The sequence below is a fragment of the Taudactylus pleione genome, unplaced genomic scaffold (assembly GCF_031769625.1).
Source record: "Taudactylus pleione unplaced genomic scaffold, aTauple2 ptg000303l, whole genome shotgun sequence".
NCBI classification, from domain to species: Eukaryota; Metazoa; Chordata; class Amphibia; order Anura; family Myobatrachidae; genus Taudactylus; species Taudactylus pleione.
Window position 1 is genome coordinate 4,176,991 of NW_028284704.1, and position 19,790 is coordinate 4,196,780.

Consider the following 19,790-nt stretch of genomic DNA (forward strand, 5'->3'; position numbering starts at 1 on the left):
CGTTTAAACTTTAAACACCATAAATTATTTTAAGGTGCAAATTAATGTAAAATACTCAGGTTACAAACTTGGTATTAAACCCCTTCTAGATAATTAATATTAACCTTTCTTCACACCAAGCTAAAATAATAATTAAAAAAACAAATATATATATAATAAAAATCATGAAATATTAGGCTTGAAGATAAGGTCACTGTTTTAACTTAAGGTGCCCATACACATAGCATAATTTTTATCCGATCTGGCCGATTCCGACGCATTGGAACGACAGATCGTGTAAAATATGGCCAAATCGTGAGGAAATCGTGAGTCCCCACTCACGATCACGATGCGATGCGCGTCCCCGCTGGTTGCACATCGCATCTTGACAATCTAGGACATGATGCACTGTGAAAGTCTCGATGCAGGAGACATCGTTTGAAGATTGGACACCAAGGGCTCTATTTACTACAATCCGCATATTGAATGCAGATTGTAGTGTGATATTACCGAGTGAATTCGCATTGCGAATTCAGGCAATATCACAGGGATTTACTACAAATCCCTTACAGGGACAGAGCTTGCCATAAAGCTCTGTCCCTGCGAATCCCCTTCGGAGCCTTATCACTGTATTTTCGCAAAAAATACAGTGATTAAGTGCCCGCTCATGCACCGACCGGTCGTCGCTGCTAGCCCCCCCCCATGCTAAGCCCCGCCCTCCGGTGCTAAGCCCCGCCCCCGCAATCACGGCCCCCCCCGCGACCCCCCTCTCCCTTAATAGCACTTACTTGCATGCTCCGGGCCTCCGGTGATGTTCTCCATTCCTCCGGTCAGGTGATCTCCCATACTGCACTGGGGCCTGATCAGCTGATGACCGGGCAGCAGTGCACTGTGGGAGACCAGCTGACCGGAGGGGAGTCATCACCGGAGGCCCGATCACTGGTCCCAGGATTCAGGTAAGTAAATTTTTTTTTTTACTATTTTTTTTTTTATTTTTTTTACAGTAATCAGCTTGCGTTCTGTTTAGACCACACAGCTGATTACTGGGACCGACTCCCGGCTCTGCTCTCCCAGTTAGAGCAGGGCAGGAGGTCGGTAACCGGGGGGAGACCCTGGATAACGCCACCTCCAGGTAGCGTTATTATCACAGGGCTTTCCCCGGTATTTTTTCACATTTTATTTTTAGTTACTCTGGTCGAATCACATTTCCCATTACAATTATGGGAAATGCGATCTGCTTTACTAAAAATAAGTGATACTTAGGAGTTGGAGTAGAATTTTACGAATTCTACTCCAATTGCCCTGTAATAACTATAGGTGATACTAAAATAATGTGAAAAGGGTGTGAAAACACCATTTTTCACATTATTTTAGTAAAAATAATGTTGATAAATAGAGCCCTAAATCATGTACCAAATTGTGTGGAGATTGTGTGCAGAGCTGCCGGGGAAAGTTTCAAGGGAAATTGTACACATCGGCTGATCGTGGGCAGATCGGTATGTGTGTGGGCATCTTTAGACCCTTTTCACCACAGAAAACAACACACAAATTAGGTTCCTGTAATAAAGTTTTCCTATAACTCTATTGACAATAACATAATAAATAACATAATAAGATATAAATAACATAAAACAAACACAGAGGGCCTGATTCAGAGCTGGACGCAGTTGCAGCTGCTGGTGATTATGGAGTCTATTTACTAAGCAGTGTTAGGAGACAGAGTGAAAAGTGATAAGAAAGTGATAAGGTGCCAGCCAATCAGCTCCCAACTATCATCTCACAGGCTGTGTTTGAAAAATGACAGTTGGGAGCTGATTGGCTGGTACCTTATCACTTTCTTATCACTTTTCACTCTGTCTCCTAACTGCTTAGTAAATAGACCCCTATGTTTGCAGAGTGGCTGCAGCAATAATATGCAAATGCTAGTTTCAGGCTTCCCCCTGTGTACTAGTGTGCGCCGGAATGTGCAAGGCCTGAGACGCCCACTTTGACCGCCTGTGCATGTTGTAGCTCTGCCGCTGGTTCTGGACACTCCACCATTGCATGCACTATCGATACTTGCATCATCAGGATGTAGTGTCTCCAAATGAACATGGCCTCCGTGGCTGCGGCTGTGCGTCTGAGAAAAAAGCCGCTTTCACTGACACGTCCGCGGCACTCCCATAACACGCCCAGGAGACTGACTTTTTTTTTGCGTTTACTTCAGACCACCTCCCGGTCATTGCCCAGGAACGCACATCGGCTCCCCATTTCTGATACCAGCGGCTCCATACGCAGCAGCACATTAGTGCGTACACTAAGGGAAATGCATGTGCCATTGAGGATCTCAGAATATTTTGCGCATGTGCAGTACCAAATAATCTCTCAACTAACAGCCATGCTGGTACTTCCATGTTGGTGAAGCAGCAGCGGTTGGGTTAGTGAAGACACATTCGGTGTCTGGAATATGCTCGGCTCGATAGAGAAGAGCTGCCAAAAAGAGACTGTTATAGATCACTGTCATGACAGAAAAAATGTTCAAACCAGGGCTTTGCAGATCAGAGTTAGGCCACCGAGGAGTGGTACATTAATAACATTCCATTTTTGGATTTGCCAGTATTTACAGCGTATTTATGTTTGTCATTTATACCACTTACCTGTTTATACAGTGTGTTCTGGGAACTTGTGGTTCTAAATAAACTCATTTTGTTCTTCACCTGCTTGGACTGAGTTTTGGCTCCCCGTGCCATCCAGAATCCACTTGAAGTAAATCTCCTCATCCACCACTGCCCACAGCAATAACACCCAATCTTGTCTTCGCTGTACCCTTTTCCCACCTGATTGTAAGCTCTCTCATAAACAGAGCCCTCCCTACCCTTTTTTCACACCTGCATTTATTTTGTGTACCTTATATGGTGCTGTTGTTTCATGCGTGCAGATCACTATGGATCCTTTCGAATGAATTACAATAATATTGATTTCACACCATGAAAATGTTTAGCAATCACTAATATCAGTGCTGGAGCAGGGCCACCAGCACCGGGAAGGACCATACTGCCTGGAGTGCAAGGATGCTGTGGTCAGCTGTACAGTCTCTGGGCAGCTCTGCAACAGTTATGCTGGCTGCAAGCTGCCGTTCCAGGCACCATGCAAGCCAATGCAGGGGTCTTAGAACAGCTATGGTGCCACCCCCTGCACCCCGGGGCGACGGCACCGCTTGCACACCCCTAGTTAAGGTCCTGTCTAATATAAAAGCAATAATAACTTGTAGAACTGGGATGGGGAACCTCAGGCCCGGGGGCCGTATAAGGCCCATGGAATCATTTGGTCTGGCCCTCTGAGCTTTTTTCTGCTAGCCTCATCTGGCCTAGAATGGCACCCTGCATCCAGAATCTATGCAGCAGTGCCACCTGGAGTGACCTTAGGACACTTCAGACAGTCACACCGCTGCCCTTACAGCCCCCCGGAGCATCCTCAGGATGCTCTCGGCATTGCTGTAATCACCGGCGATTGTGGCCCCGTCCCGTGTGACATCACGTGAGGGGGGCATGGCATGCACCGGCCTGCGAATAATGTTATATATCAAAATGGCGCTCGGTAGAAAAAAGGTTCCCCGCCCCTGTTGTAGAATAACAAAAATATTATTTTAAGAGTAAGTGATCTGATTATATCATTTTCCTCTTTTAAACATTTCTTCCATATAATATAGCTTTTGATTTACTTTGGCAACAAATGTTCCTTCATAACCTAACTCTACCGTGCAAACAGTTAATGCTACTTTGTACATGATGATATCCTAACTTTCCCACTCCCTGCCATCAAAACTTTGCATTAACTGGGCTGCAGAGATTTATAAGTTTGCATAGAGAAACAAATCACTATGAAGTAAGGTAAAATACAGGTACATTAATAATAATCTTGCAGCTGCTATACCCATTAATCTTAGGGGGAAGTTTCAAACTTTTGCTAGGTGAGATAATAATGTGTCATTTACTAAGTATCAAATAGACTGCTAGGTAATTGAGTAGCTGCTGGCATGCGTTCTAGCTGCAAATGAAAAATGCTTACAGTATGTCACTTCTTCAGCGAGTCCCTGGAGAATCGTCTGAGACACACTTTATAATGTTGTATGTCTGCCAGATCCGTGTGTTTCGTAAGGAAAACAGATACATGAGAACCGTATGTGCAAAATAAAATTCATATTCTTAATTAGATTTTTTTAAATTTAATTATATATTCAAATTGGAGAAATGTTAACAGTAACAAATAAATGTCTGTCAAAAATCCTGAAAATACTATATTCAAAATGGTTAAATAGGACATTAGAGACTATACAAAGAAGTTCAACTAAAATGGTGCAAAGTCTACACCACAAAACGTACCAGGAAAGACTAAAAGATCTTAATATGTAAAGTTTGGAGCAGAGAAGGGAAAGGGGGGACATGATAGAAATGTTCAAATATATAAAGGGTTTTAACAAGGTAAAGGAAGGAGACATTCTTCAAAGAAAGAGAAGTATTAGAACAAGAGGACATGTTCTGAAACTAGAGGGTGGTAGGTTCAGGGGAAATTTGAGGAAACATTACTTCACAGAAAGGGTAGTGGACAAGTGGAATAGCCTCCCATCAGAGGTGGCAGAGATTAAGACAGTAGAGCAATTTAAACATGCATGGGATAGACATAAGGATATCCTTCAGAAGAAGTAAAGCTGGCCACACATCTAAAGATTATCTGTCCAACCAGCCAACTAGTTGGCTGGTTGGAATGAAAATCTGGTAACGTATAGGAGTAAATGATGATCAACAATTTGCTCCTAAATGCCAGAAAACAGATGAAGATAATTGTACAGACAAGTTTGTTAAATGTTTGATCTAAACAATTTGTTCAAACAACAGTTTTTGTTAATTTTCCAGAGTTTGGGAGCAAATTGCTGATTGTCATTTGCTTTCATACCTTACCAGATTTTCATTCAAACCAGTCAACTAGTTGGCTGGTTGGACAGATAATCTTTAGATGTGTGGCCAGTTTAAGGATCAATAAGGATTGAGGTAACAATATGTTTAAAAATGGGGCAGACTAGATGGGCCAAGTGGTTCTTATCTGCTGTCAAATTCTATGTGTCACATTATAAACTCAATAGCTGCGATTAGTACATAGAAAAATCACAGCACATAAACACTAGATCTATAGTGAAGAAGTGTCTCCCTATGTTGTAAAATGGCTTATATACTTAAGATAAATAAAAAAAGCCAAACAAAAAAAATATATTAATATATATGTATAATTATATAAAATCTGCGTAAAAATATATAAAAAGTATACTGTATAATCAATTTAATAAACCTAAGAAATATATTCACATATAAATACACAACATGAAAAATGAAAAAGAAGTAAAAATAATTAAAAAAAACTTTTATGGGTGTGTTTAGGGCAAGGGAGCGACTTATCTGAAAGGTCCTGGTACTGCTTGTAAACGATCCCGAAAAAGAAATGGTATGATGTTATACATTATAATAGAAAACTCCAGAAATAGCAATCAATCCCACATATAATTTCCCTCTATACGAAGTTAACAACATAATCCCAATACAAGATATTACATAAAAAAATGCAATCCCCTATATCTGGAGTTTTGTATATAATGTATAAGTATAACATCATAAAATTTCTTCTGCTGTTAGTAATTAATCTGTATTTATGGCATATGTTTTCTTGCTGTTAGATCCGTTTTGTATATTTTCACTATTTGTTGATTGTTTCTATGGCAACGGGCAAATTACGTCATTTGTGGGCACCTAGTTCCAGGTCCGGGATGCCGTGGATGCACGCGGTGATGGTGGTGGATTTAAGGTGAGCTGTTTTTATCATTTGTATCCGTTACCATTGGCATACTCTTGCGTCTTGTGCTGTTTTATTACCTGAGTGCCACCGACATTGGTCTATATTTTGGACTCCTGATCACGGGGTACCTATGTAAGGCACCTGATCTGCTGAAATGATTTTTATATCGTGAGTGCCTCCCGATGACAGTATATATATATATATATATAATATATAATATATATACAATGAAAAGGCGGCACTCCGGTCAATAAATTTCTCTACACACGGTAATAATGATCAACGTTTCGAGGGTACTTTATTCCCTCGTCATCAGGATGATATATATATATTATTATTATTATTATTATTATTATTATTATTATTATCATTATCCTTTATTTATATGGCGCCACAAGAGTTCCGCAGCGCCTTACAATGTACATAAACAAATGAGCACACAAGAAAACAGATATTAACAGTACAAACAATGCAGGACAGATACATGATTAATATATTGCTGAATAACACTTAGGTAAGCAGCATGGTGTCGGCAACCAAGGGTGGGGTACTGTTGTATATTAAAGTATAATCAAGTGAAGGAGAAACACATGAAGGAAAAGGGCCCTGCTCGTGAGAGCTTACATTCTAAGGAGAGGGGGCAGACAGACAGGGGTGACACAGATAGGCTGGATACAAGGGTGACAGTAATATAACATTTATGGAAAGGTTAGTTTAAACTTAAGAGGAAAGGACAATGAGTTGATCCAAATTTCACCAAGCCACAAGATTTGGGGGCCACAACCAAGGTCCATTAGAGGGGTCAACTTGCTACGTCATTTGTTATGGCATAGTTGGAGTGGATAAGCAGATTGCATGAGGGGGTCAGGAGGGATGTGAGCAGCATTGGGGATCCACGTAAGGCACAATCCATAGGCATGTTGGTTTTTAAAAAAAAGTCCTTAATAGCAGGAATAGATGATTTGATAGATTCTCCTTCTGTTCTCCTCCTGTTTAACTCCAGAATAACTCCGGCTTCAATTTAAAAATTCTAGTTACACTTTAAATTAAGCACTACCCCAGTGCCCCCGTTAAGCATTGCTTTACTTTTGAATCTGGGACCGTAGGAAGGGGTACCCAGGAAACTCTATCATTAGGTCTAGGTATGATCTGTTGGCAGACTGTGCAAGCTTGGCAGTATCTCCTAACCGTCATGCGGATGTCTGTCTATTAAAACCATCTTTAGTATCCAATTGAGAGTTTTCTCCACTCCCAAATGCTCTTCCTTGGGGTGTACATGGGCAGCTGTCAATATCAATGGAACATGTACCCGTGGTACCAGGAGCAGTTTAACTAATTTCCCTTGAACCACCGTTACCCTTCATAGCAGGTTCCCTTCTATTCTAAAGTATGGCTCTCTTTCAGTCAGTCCCTCAGCCTTCCACACTCCATTAATTTCCACAACATTTTTATAGGCATTCACCAAAGCAGAGTCCTCTGATTGGTCTCTAGTAAAGTCTTGGAGTGTTACAGTCCTGGACACAGGAGACCAGCCCACCAGCTGGCAAGTTTTCAGCTTCCTACCAGCCTTTTCTGAGCAGGCCATCTTCTTCACACCTTCTGATAGGTGATGCTGGTCTGATTGCAGCCAAAGCCTGGCACCCAGGCTCCAGATCTTACTGCTTTCTGATTTCCGGCCTCCGGTTTTTGAATGTGAGCAACAGATTTATATAAGGTTGGACGTCTGGCTGGTAATTCTGTTGCTGGCATATCCAGACCAATCCGGTTGAGTATAATCTCCCTGAACAGGGGAAAGTCTCACCCCAGAATAAGGGGATACGTCAACCTTGGTGCTATTGCCGCTATCACTTGCACCACTTGTCCCCTCACGGTTATGTGAAAACAGATACGTTCATATTCCTCAGTGTCCCTGTGGACACACAGGACCTTTACTGGTGGCAGCTGGTCTATCAGTCCTTCTGTAACCAAAGTGCTGGACACCAGGGTGACCTCACTGCCCAAATCCATCAAAGCCAACACTGCCTGTTGTTCTATCAGGACTGGCACTCGGAGCAGCAGTGGACTATCCAGGGATGAGGACATGTCACACAGACAAGCAATGTGGGGCCCCATCGCCTCACTGAACAATCCATCGGTTCCTGCCAACTTGGACAATTCTTCTGAAAGTGCCCCGGTTCACCACACTTAAAGCACCCTTCTGGGGTCACCCTCTGCTCTGTGCCAACATCTTGTGCTGACTCTTTTCTGAATATCGGCCTGACAACATTCTCTGCTGTCTGAGCCAATTTCCTAGGGCGTAATATCGGTCAATGGCTACTGCAAGATCCTCAGATTACTGCGGACTGCTCTATTTTTGCAGTCCCTGCTTTAGGTTCTGCACACAATGGTCATTTGCCAGAATTTCCAGGATCGTCCAGCGGCTTTTGTTCATTCTCTAACCAACTCTGGGTTATCTTCGCCAGATCAGCTAGCTGAGCACGGACCCCGGCCTATATTGGCAGTCATAGAAATGCTATGCTTTCCCAGGCCCTGTCACTCCTACCTGCGCCAGAATTGCAGCTTTTAGCTGCTGATAATTCACTGCCTGGGCTTTGGGCATATCCACATAGGCCCGCTGTGCTTCGCCCAACAAATAAGGAGCCAATTGTGCCACCCAATCCTTTATTGGGCATTTAAGCAGAAGACAACAGAAATGCCTCAACATCGTCTGATGGGGTCATCTTCTGCATTACGGCAGGCCTGCATTCATCCAGTCACAGCTGACTGAGCCCTGCCCGCAGCAGTTTGTTGCTCTCCACCTCGGCCTCAGCGACTGCCAGCATCTGGGCTTGCTGAGCCTGTTGTGCTGTAGCTAGATTAGTTAAAGCTCAGAGGATTTCCCCCATCGTCCTGTGTGAACTGATTGAGTAGCTAAATTGGGCTTCTCTTATCATATGCCGGCCAGCAAGTGTTTTGATGCCAATATAAACTAACTGCCAGCGGCTACTGCGTATTACCTTCTAAGAGGCACAGCCCACCAAAAAACTGAGTTTAAAATGTCTTGCAAATGAATTATTTGTTCACAATACACACAGGAATAAAACTTATACCACATTGTGTTTCAATACAGTCAAAACATTTCTTTGTGTGAAACTACAGTAACCAGCAATTCTCAAAGCACTGTCTCTTTAATTGGGCTTATACAGACCTAAGGCCCCCATACATCAGGTGTCCGATCTGGCGATCCTGCGATCGGATCGGAAATGCCGTTCCACCCGTCGGAAATGCAGACCGGCAGCCATCGATGTTCTGCGATCCGTCGCAGGATCGGTGAGATTTTGCATGTTAAATTTCACCGATGTGCCAATCGCGATCATATCTGTGAAATCCAACATGTTGGATTTCACCGATCCTGTGATGCCGGGTTGCAGGATCGTGGGAACGGAGCAATCCGTTGCTGATGTATGGGGGCCTTAATACAGACACCTTCCCTTAGCAGTCTGTGCTTAGTTATACAGTATGTACCACACCCAAAATTAACAAGTGCAAGTAAAATCACAGAGAAACACATTTGGTGCTTTTCAGCCAGATAAAGACCTTAGTCATTGCACCTCTATTTGTGGTATATCTTGAGCACTATTTGGTTATGATGCCGTGATTATGGTATATTTTGAGTAAGAATTGGTTACTACACCATGATTGTCGAATCACCCTGTTATATTTCTCCAGCTTCCCTTTGCGTGAAATGATTCTTTTAAAACTTTGGTTTTTCTAATGATCTGCTTCTGATGTGTGAATTTTGTCAGCTATCATTTTTAATAGATATCTAATAAATGTTATGTTTTATATTTCAATTGCGTGCCCCCAAACAATGAGAGTTTCTTTTTTCTTCTAAGATGTTCTACCCATGTTTATACACTGTTATTGTGATACCCTGATTAGGACTCAAATAATAATTACTGTAGATAATCTATAACTTGTCCTACATTATTTGTACCACCTCTATGATCTTGTGCTCAAGTTCTGTTCCCCATTTCCCCTTTCCTGGCATTGATAATACCTGTTCGCCCTCTCTCACCAACCCCCCTTCTCATGTGGGTATCTATATTGCTTGCAGTTTTGCAAGAAGAAGAAAGTGGAGAGCTGCCGCTAAACATCGAGTTGTTGTCGGCACCTGCTGTAGGGAGCATCCCACCACCGCTTACATTTTGCTGCCTCGGAATGGGTCACCTTCCTTTTCCTCTCCTCCTCGTGCTCCCATTTCTTGTGCTCCCCTCTCCCCTCACTGCTGGGTGGGTATGGTGGGTCCCACTGCATTGGAGCCACTCCTCCTGAGATCAGATACTGGATAGCATAGTGCTTACAGACTGAGACCGGTGGTGATTAAAAGAGGAGGAGCTTCCGTTGCCAGTTAAGACCAGTATTGTCCATCTCCATGAGTGCTGGGAGAATCTGTGAGAGTCTGACACTGTACTTGGCCGCAGTGGCTGCTCACTACCTTGCACAGAACTGCCTGCAGCATCATTACAAAATGATCTGCCACTGGGGTATACAGTCGGGAAGCCTAATCCCGACAGCCGGCTTCTCGACTGTCATATCCCGGCAAGGGTCTAAAGACAGTCATCGATATGCTGATGCCTGTCATTAGACATATGCCGGGAGCCCGACACCTGGCATCTCGATCAAAGGGATGCTGGGCGCCGAGCGTGGATAGCCACGGGAGGGGAGGGTTAGGTTTAGGGTTCCCGGGGGGGACTGGTTCCCGATGGGGACTTAGGGTTAGGCACCCCCCTGGGAGGTTAGGTTTAGGCTAGGGGAAAGGGGGTTAGGGTTAGGCACCCCCCCAGGGGAACTTAAGTTTAGGCAGCGTGGAAGGGGGGTTAGGTTTAGGCACTTAGAGGGGGATTAGGGTTAAGTACTGGGGGGGAGGTTATTGTTAGGCACCCCTAAGAGTGGGTTAGGGTTAGGGTGTAGAATTAGGTTAGCTAATACATACCTGAGGACGATCAAAATATCCACTGCTGCCGGGATGCTGGTGTCGGGATTCCAACCGCCGGCCATGAGTCCAGCTGTAAATCATACCGATTCCTCTACTTGCCAGTGCCCCTGGCCAGAGCAGTTGTCCGGAGCTCAAGATCCACTGGCTCTGCCTTTGCTACGCCACTCCCACTGTCACCAATAATGTTCAACAGTGTGTAACCCTAGTTAAGGGTTAAAATAAGAACTGTACTTTTAAATCTATGTAATATTTAGAAATGTACAATTTATGAGGTAATATTTATATATATATGTATAGTCACAATTCATGATATATGTATTTAATGTATTAGCATATCAATTTATGTGGTACTTTTTTATCCCTGTGGTGAGGATGTGCTACAGTGTGTTGGATGCACTGGAGGAAAAGGGGCGGAGTAATATAGTTGGGAGTGAATTGGTTCCTGTCAGGAAAAGGGGATCCGGTGAGAGGGAGGATATATAACAGCTGTTAGCAGCAGCTGACAGGCAGTCTGCTGATCCCTCCCTCCAGTGCCTGCCCTCCTGTGACCCAGGCAGCCAGTGAGCGGCGATGAGCTGCCAGGCACAGGGGGGCAGAGCCGGAGAGGGAGCCCAGCCGGAGCTGGGGAAGAAGTTGAGACAGCGGTACTCACCCTATCTGCAGGAGGAGGTGGTAGTGTTGTTGCCCAGTGGCGCTTGTTGCGAGGTAAGCCGGCGCACAGCTATGAGCTCAGCGGCTGCAGGGCCATCAATCACCGCTGCTATATGCCGCTGATTGTGAGCCGGTCTGGCGTGCAGCCAATGAGAGCAGGAGACTGAGAGGTGAGGCAGCTCAAGTGTCAGATGGACGGCATCAGCAGTGCTGGTCGGGCTGTGAGTAATTAATACCTGGCTCTCACACAGACACAGATATCCCTAGTGGCAGCAAAGAGGCTCTATAGGGACAGAGGCTTATATCACAGGATCATAAGGAGCACTAGAGGATTTATTTACTAGTGGTGTTCTTTACATTGCTTCTTCCACAGCTGTATAATTAAATAGACATTTGTCTAAGAGGAGCAATTAACAAACTTCATACCAGAGAAACTATAGATATTTACCTTTTAGACTATATCAGAGGAAACCTCTAATTATATTCTGTAGAGTTAATCCAGGGTGTGAAACAGTACCTGAATACAGTGTAACTTGAGCCAGAGGAACCTCAGAGACAGTTGCACTATAACTACGTATTGAGTATTACTATATTGGGAACAGCAAAAGCTACAGTGTAACAAGTGGATATTTAGGAGAGTAATTGCTCATTACTTTAGCAGACTATAACAAAGTTTCCAAGTAAATTCTACAGCCACAAGAGGAGTTCAAATCTTATACAGGCGCACAGCCTTGTTCTCTGGCTTTTACATGAATAATATCACAGGATATTATATACTGATATTGTAAGACTTTATTTTTATTCCAGGCACCAGCATAGATACTTGCATGAACTTTACTCTAATTTAACCTGGAATATACAGATACTAATTTGTGGTGCAACCATAACTTCACTTGCATCAAGAGGAAGTCCCATAACTAGGTTAAAGGACCATTGGACTAATACCAGGGATAGTATCTGTGATTTATGAACTAGAAATATTTATATCCTTAGTCCTTAGGATTGTAATACTTTATTGCTTAGAAGTTTAGGATATTTTGTGCCATAATCAAAGTAGTAGTATAAACATTGTAAATTGTAATAATATTGTTACTGCGTTGTCAATTAATGTTATGTCAAATGTAAAGTGAATGCCTATGTATGGAAACAACTTTCATTAAAGTTCTTCATAAAAGTAATATATGACAAGCCAACTATCTGTATGTTTACTTACCTGGAGTGATAAAGTGGGAGATCCATTACTGCGGAATCTATGGAAGGAAAATACATTGGTGGTAAATGTGAAGTGAAATGATACAGTATTGTATTGTGATTACACATTATCTATACACCACACTATATATTTTAACCATTGGGTTTTCCCAAGTAGACCCACATAAACCATAAGTACTTGGGTGGAGGCACTGACATTGGGGATGTACACCACTTAGAGGAATGCTAAGGGTGGGTACATTAGGAGTAACAAAGGTGTTAGTAAACCAGTATCCCTTTTAGTGAGTAAAGGGGGGTTACAAGTGTGCAACGGCACTGGCCCTGTAGTAGCTAAGCTGCAATGTATTTCAGAGAAATTATGAAACAATAGATTAAAAAATCATTCAAATAAGTAACATGGCTGGAGTGCTAGAGTGCAGGTACTACAAGGCAAACATAAATAAAAAAACTGTAAAAAAATGCAGTGTGTCTCCCATTCCACATGTAATAACCAGCTACAATACTAATCAGACTGGGCTGATTAAACATTCAAGAAACAAGCATCATGGGATGAAACATTATAGTGATAGCCGTCTCCTAGGCTGGATGCTGCATTTGAAGAGGGGGAGCACAAAATGGCGTGCTACTTTATTATTACCACTTATTTATATAGTGCACACATATTCCACAGCGCATTACAGAGAATATTTGGCCATTCACATCAGTCCCTGCTCCAGTGGAGCTTGCAATCTATTTCCATCCACATGCATTCACACTAGGACAGTGGTTCTCAAACTTGGTCCTCAGGACCCCAAACAGTTCACGTTTTGCAGGTCACCTAACTGGTGCACAGATTTATTCATTATTCACTGACACATTTTAAAAGATCCACAGGTTCTGCTAATTATTTCACTTGTGATTCTGTGAGGAGACCTGGAAAACATGCACTGTATGGCATCCTGAGGACCAAGTTTGAGAACTTGTGCACTAGGGTTATGTTTTGTCAGGGGCCAATTGACCTACCAGTATATTTTTGGGAGTGTAGGAGGAAATCCATGTAAGCACAGGGAAAATATACAAATTCCACACAGTTAGGGCCATGGTGGGAATTCAACCCATGACCTACCATTACAACATCCGTGCTGCCCAACTCTAACTCTAACTCTGCCCAACATTACCAACTCTATATTCAAAAATGTGAGTCTCTCTTTTCCCTCTGGTCAATGAGGGCCTGGGTAATGAGGCATTAGGACCAAAGGTCCCCAAGACCTTTATCTACCATAACTGAAAATATAAATAACTAAAAACACATCTTTTACATAAAAAAAGATTGAACAATGTATACACACTATTCACCATCTTGCTCCAATACAAGCTTTATTCAAAAAATACATAAGACAATAAATAATCTTCTTTTCGTTTAGATGATGTCCCCGTCCTGCAGTTAAACTCTCATTGCCCAGCACCCCACCGACCATTGGCATCAGGAAAAGCTTTAGCACGTTCAGTTTGATAGTGATATTTGACTCTAACAAATGATCATGTATTAAAATAGACATAGTGCATGAATTAATTAGTAGTTAAAAGCTTATAATTAATCATCGTACATCAAGTACCCCTGTATAGCTAAATGTATATTTCAGCATGTTTATTTCAGCAAATGTTACGTGTCTTGGCAAAGCTGTAAATCTTCAACAGAAGGGATCTGAGAGTAGGTAAGGGAATTATGGGTAGCGACAAAAAGAATGGCACTCTACAAGCAGACTACTTAGGGGGTCATTCAGACCCGCTCGCGAGCAGCAGTACGCTCGCAAGCGGGTCGATGTTCCCCACTGCGCATGCGCACGACGGAGGGAGCTCCGTCGTGCGCATGCGCGGGACCCGGGGAGCAACGGGCTTTCCATCGCTCTGGTCTTGCACCAAAGGGGGCGTGCTGTCGATGTTGATTGACAGCACGCCCCCTTTGGTGGGCGTGCCGGGGGCGTGTCTGCCAGACGGAGGCGTTCCCATGGGAACGCCTACCGTCTGAAGCCGGCCCCACTGACATCACTAGTGTGTCAAGTCAAAATCACTCCAGGGCTTGTGGCAGGGAGACCCTACCGCAGAGTCTCCGTCGCAAGTCCGATGGTCGCGATGGTCAAGACCATCGCGACCATCTTCTAGGCCGCTCGCATATGCTGTGGGTGGTCACCCACAGCTATACGAGCGGCCAGGAGGCCGCTCCATTTTCATTTTTCTGGTCAGAGCGTCCGGCTCTGAATCAGGCCCTTAGTCAATACATTAGAAAAAAATAGGTAATATCCTATTGAAACATTTATATACATTCATCCTTAAATAGTTACAGTACAAATAAAATGAATGAAAAAAATAAATAAAAATATAGGTTATAGTAAGTTTAACACTTTGGGGTTTTTATGTCACTGCTGCTGCAAAACTATGATATTCTAAATCATACAGTGGACAGTAATATCAGAGTTTTGTGACATTTTATACTGTATATTTACAGTGGATGGGCAATTTTATTTTATACTTACAATTAAGTCAGTTTTATTGAATGCCCTTATTGTTACTTTTTTACTTTCTTTCATTTAAACATCTGTAAAAGTAGCAGATAATGGGCACTGCTCACATCATTAGGTAAAGTGTCTCTGACACATTGTTATTATAAAACAATAAACTATGCATGGTTTACGAAACAGAGTTCATATGTATTAATTGTAACACTGTTGATTTGAGTCACAGCTCAGCGTTTTAAATTTGCATAATTAGGTTTAAATATTTTACTGCTGACTTGATCTTAACCTCACAACAGTGCAAAACAGATCTTAATGCTAATGAGTATTTTGTTATAATTTCCAATCATGGCTAATGAAGTGTTTATATTTTTACCATGAAATAAAGTTTTATCTGTTACGTAATAAAAATCAAGCGTTACTTTCCAGACTACGCACTGCCAAAACTTATTTTTAATGTTTCCGCTCTATTTACTATGTGCACTGCTTCAAATTCACAGAAGAGGAGAACGCGAATTGGAATGAGGAATGTTTTAAAGGCAATCAAAAGGTCTTGGCACTCATTTATCTTAATGAAAAAAGGTTATGAAAAGTGACCGTAGTTTAGAAAGAAACTAATGTCAATAGAACAAGATTCCTTATAATTCTTTTTTTTGTGTTAAATATAGATATGTACGCGGACCCCCGTGTTTTAGTTTTGGTTCTAATTCATCATCGTATTTCGGTTTTGCCAAAATCACCCTCAAGGGTTTTGGTTACGGATTTGGTTTTGGTTCAGTTTTGGATCCCTTAAAAATCGAAATGAAAATTGCAAAAAATAAAATAATCTATGAGAATCGATGAAATAATTGATAAATCATGTAATTTGGACCTGTTTACATGCAATCCAATACCTGAGTTTGATTTTTAATTCTGAGTACCCAAACTGACTACAGAACCGAACCAGGACTTGATTCGACTCGTAACCCTTAATTTCGGGAGTGCGGCTTCAGACGCAGAACTGGCACAGGAGAATGGTATGGTGAGATGGTACTTGAATAGCATACTAAGTACACGCACTGTGGCTTCAGATGCAGAACTGGCACAGGAGAAGACTCTAGGAGATTGTACTCAGTAGACATACTGAGTACACACACCGCGGATAAACACTAGAAACAGGTCACTAGAAGCAAAGGAGCTTGGGACCAGGAATGCTGCAAGAGCAAGTCTTCACTGGAAGTAACGACATTGTACAGGCAACTTCCAGAGCCCGGTTAAATACCCTAAGATAGCAGTCCATTGGAGGACAGTGTCAGCTGACAGCAATGCTACCTTTGGGTAAAGGGCTAATCAGGATGGAGACTGTCATGGCTGCGTCCATGACAGTAACTGCAGAAACCATATCACGGAGCGACCACATGGATGTCCTAGCAAACCCCATGAATAATCCTCAGCGTGTCACCTGCGTCTGACCACTCGGCAGGTCAGGGGAGGCTGGTGCTGAGGTGAGTAATGGTCAATCCTAGGCTGCAACTTGACAGTAACTTAGCACTGCTGAGTCTGACTCACAAGTGCTAGTGCATCTGTGTGGCCTAGAGTTCACGAAGGCGTGCAAAAGCCGCGGTGTCTGGTGGAAGGAACCGAACAGGGGCGAAGGGATCCTAAAGGATCCCACTTCGCAACCTGGGACTCCTTCCCATAGGAAAGGAGCGGGTCGCGGGAGTAAATGCCATCTGAAGATGGCGAATGCTCTAACAGCCAAGCTCCGAAAATATAATATTTTCGGAGCTTGATGAATTTAGGTCCCCATACATGTGTATGGGGACAGCGGGCCACATTGTGAGAGAAAGGTATGCAGGAGATATCTGCGATATCTCCTGCTTTACCTTTTAGAAATTAAGTGATAATGAATAGAGGGCCTGATTCAGAGCCGGACGCTGTTTGCGGACGGTCGTTCTGAAAAAGGGGCCGGATATTTAAATTAATCGCTAGCTCTTTGCAGTCTGTTGACGCCTCTATGTCTGAACGAACTAACGAAACATGCACTCGCTATTTTGAAAAAACGCCCCCTGGCCACTCGCATCATACGTCATCTCCACTATTTATTAGATTAATCGAGTACATCGAACGGCGAATGAACTGCTCGCTATTATGTGGTAGCATTTTCCTACCACAATCATGCGAACAGTTCAGGCTAATAGACAACCAAGTGACGTGGTCAATGACGCTACTTTGTTAATTATGCACACCCTTAAAACGGCCGTTTTGACCGTTTGGCACGCCTGCGTTCGGATCTCCACTCCCCGTTTTCAAGCACCTTCCCCTGTTACCACCCACAAACGCCTCATCCTGTCACTCAAATTAGCAGGCATTCGCTATTTTGCGAGTACACGATTTCCAACGGCACTGACTGGTTGGCGCATGCGCATCACAACCCATATGCATGCGCAGATGTGTGAACATCGCTCGGAACGAACGAGCGGCCGCTTACGAGCGGCTCTGAATCAGGCCCAGAGTCCAAACTCTCAGCAGATAAAGTAAAAAGTTATTAAACACTTTGATTTCCCCCCTGGACACCTCTACTATTTGCTGTACTTAGACACCTTTGCTCTCAGTAACATAACAATAACATTTTAAAGGGCATTCTGCACAGGAAAGAGTGGCTACTCACTATCTATAGGCAATTTAATCCCCATGATCTGGATAGTTGTGTGGCTGGATATTTTTTTTTCTTGATGTGCTTATTACAAGCTGTCTTTTGCTTGGTACAATTCCTTTTTGTTCTGTAGTCTATTCCCTCAGGGACGTAATGAGGGGTGGGCTACCATTGCTGCCAGCTAAGGCTGAGGTGGCAGGTATTGATCACTGCCCTGGCAACACCTGCCTACAGCTTGTGGAGTGCCTTTGGAGGCATTCCGGTTACATAGAAAGCAGAAGACTGCGCCCTTAGGATGCACTCGTTGCCCATCTTCCTGCTCCCCCGGCTTTTGCTGGGTGACGTCACATGCCAGGGGCTGGGTGTGTACAGAGTGACTCTGGGCCCTGCTATGGTGCTGCATTGACTCCCCTTTGATGAGTATTGATCTATCACATAATGCCAAGGAGGACCTATTATATTGTGTTAGTACTTGGGCATTTACTTTAATACTGTGTACAGGATAGCGATATATCTACTTTAGGTAAAAAAATATACTTCTGTTTTTACTTTCTAAAAACAACACATGTCCTGCCCTTGTGATGTATGGGAATTAGTATTTCACTGACTTAGAATCTTTTATCTTCGTACGATAAATGAAACACACAGCAGTAGCTGTTAGCAACATATGTTTCACTCATTGGGTTCCAATGAGTATATTATCAAAGCAGTTGTTACGGTTGTTCTGCTTTATAGTCCATTGCAAACAACACTTTTTGATCAGCTTTAATTTCATCAAATAGACCAGGGGGCTGTGTCTGCTATGCAAAACATTTATTGGGCTATTACATTGTAGTTTGGCAATGATATATTGTGTAGGCACTGTATGCAGCTACATGATAAATGTCTGTGGATACCTGCCCTGTAGCAATCCTGAGCCTGCTCCATTTAGCTGCCATGCCATTGTTTTGAATTAAAATTAATTTTTTTATACGTTTTCTTTGGCACCCCAATTTTGGGGAACTATAACAGCTTGTGTCTTCAAACTTCTTGTTGATTTTCAAATAATCTTCTTTATTCCGATCTAATAACTTGATAATGGGAAAATAAAACTGTGCCTATTTAACCTTATGCTACTTTGCTATATTTTCCTTATCTTATTTTAAGTCATCAAATTTGACTTAATTGTCCATCTTTAACTTGTAGAGAGATAAGCTAAATATTTCAGGTTTCTAAATATATCACTTCTCAAAGTCTAATAAATCACTTTGTGAAGGGTGCTGCAAGCAGTTGTCATTTCTAGGACTACTCTGCTCCTTAAATAGCCCCAAACATAAATGGGGAGGAGGGGCAGTGTGGGTGCAGGACCAATCACAAGCTGCACAAATCCAATGATTGCAGCTTGTAATTGGTCCTCTCACTCAAACACACCCACTCTGCAACCAGAGAATGATAGGCAGGTGGTAACACAGTTTTAGTTTTGACACAAAAATATATTGAAAATGTCATTGTTTCACAACAAATTGTTTGAAAACATGTAATTGAATAGCAAAATTTACAAACCAGATTTTCTTGATCAAACGAATATACTTGTTACATTGATTTGTAAGAAACCAAAGCCATGGGAGATTTCCTAATTTCTATTCCAGGCCAGTCCGCCATCTGGGGAGTACAGGAAAGGGGTACACCTGTAAGCGTCCCTGATAACGCGAGGTGCTTTGGATATTGATTTTAAACCTTACTTATTATTAGAAGAAATGGAATAATTCACACCAATACCAACTTTAAAATAAATGACAATGTTTTACTTAAAAAGCAAATGAATTATACATGTATTATGGCATTAATGACAAAGCAGACTTACAACATAAAAACAACAAGTTCAGCAACAGTAACAAAATGACTATGTGCAATGCCTGGCATAGACTCCCAAGGTGACAGTCAGCCAATGTCTATACTTACAGCCCAGCGCCCCGCCACTCTCACGAGCTACGATCTCTCCTGGTCAACCCGACTGACAGACCCCTCCCCTTTTTGATCA